Source organism: Aphis gossypii, chromosome X (assembly GCF_020184175.1).
Source record: "Aphis gossypii isolate Hap1 chromosome X, ASM2018417v2, whole genome shotgun sequence".
NCBI lineage: Eukaryota > Metazoa > Arthropoda > Insecta > Hemiptera > Aphididae > Aphis > Aphis gossypii.
The window spans coordinates 61,809,418-61,811,288 of NC_065533.1; positions in this window are offsets into that span (position 1 = coordinate 61,809,418).

A 1,871-nucleotide genomic window follows, 5' to 3' on the forward strand; every position below is an offset into this window, starting at 1 on the left:
ATTTAGTTAGTATAGATATCTGTAATGGGAGGGATTCGAAAAAATATACGCAGCCTTATGCACTGTATATGTAAGCCTCACGCCATTGGTGATGGAACTATTGAGAGGGGGTAGATAGTATGTTAGGGTTAGCAGGGCAGCAGTTGTCAGTTTAGTGTCTGTCGAGTCTTTTCATCCATACTATACGCATCAAATACAGAGCGCTACTTGTTTATTATCCCAGCAGTACATAGTATAATTCAGTAACGCATTCTGAAAATTGGCTTACATTTTTTCAAAGGAATTAAGGTAAACATCTACTCGATTACGATCATCTTTATATTATAATATTGTATACGTAATCACTATTATTATTATTATAATTCAATTCCTCATGCTATAAAAACGTACCTTATAGTTATATGATATAACTATTATGTATTGGCCAAAGTAATCTCAATACATTAATTACATCTGTATAACATTATTATAACATTTTAATGAAAATTGTATAAATCTTTAATCTTGTAATATTATAACAATACATAAATATCATCAAAATATTTTTTAATACATCCAAAATAATAGTATTATAACGTTTATAACCCACTATATATTTTAGATTTTATAAAAAAACGTAGAAAATGTATTTGATATTTAATGCATATTTCAATACGGAAATATCTATACATAACTTATGCTCATTACACAATTTAATTATAATATATTATTAATATGTACATGATGATTATTACTGTGTATATAAAAATCATGATAATATTGTATAGTTGTATGTGTAATTGAAAGTACCTATTTTACGCTTACCATATTATATATTCAGCATATAGAATTGAGATGCCATATCATCATAATCTATTATAAATAAATACCAGTATATATTCCAAAGATGTATCTATTAATTATGCTTATAAGTAGCTTTATGTAATTGTAAATACATTTAAAAATATATAAAATATATGTTATTATGTCATAATATTAAACTTTTTTTGATTTAATTTAGACTTTTCAAAAAGGAGAGAAATTTAACGTCTGTTGGTTTTTGTCATCCAGAACATATACCTAGAGCGCCATTCGTTTATCGTCCTAGCAGTATCTAGTTTACCTCAATAACAGATTCAGCAATCGGCTTACATTTTTAAAGTATTAAAGGTAAAGTAACGTTTTTAACTCACTGTGTATTTAATATTTAACTCATATTTCAATACGAAAATACCTATACATAACTTATACTCATTACACTATTTAATTAATATGTACATGATTGTTACTGTACATACAAAAATCATAATAGTACTGTAGATACATAACATAATATGTGTAATTGAAAGTAACCGTTCATGCGTTCACTATATTCGGCATAGAACTGAGATGCCATCATCATAAGTAATATCTATTATCTACTATGCACATGTAGATAAGTATATACTAGTATATATTCTAGAGATAAATTTATAAATTATGCTTAGGTAACTGTATATTGTAGTAAATAAATTTAAATATTTATATATATTATATATCATGTCATAATGTAACATTTTTCTTGATTTAATTTTAACTTTTCAAAAAAGCGAGATGGTCAAGGTACACCCGATAAATATATTTATTTAGGTGTTGCAATTTGTGAGTTTGTAGATTTTTATATGTGTTCGCTTTTCTCGTTGCTCCTGTACTGGACTTGTAATAACAAATAAATTAAAGAAACATATTTTAATAGGTACCTACATTAGAAAGGAAAAGTATTATGTTACTTGAGAACGTCAAACCCTCGTGTTTTGTTATTATCCAAGTTATTAACTGACTGTAGTTTAAACTCAACAAATTTTATCTTTTTGATTATTGCTAAAAATTATATTGTAATTGAGTTGTTGGCA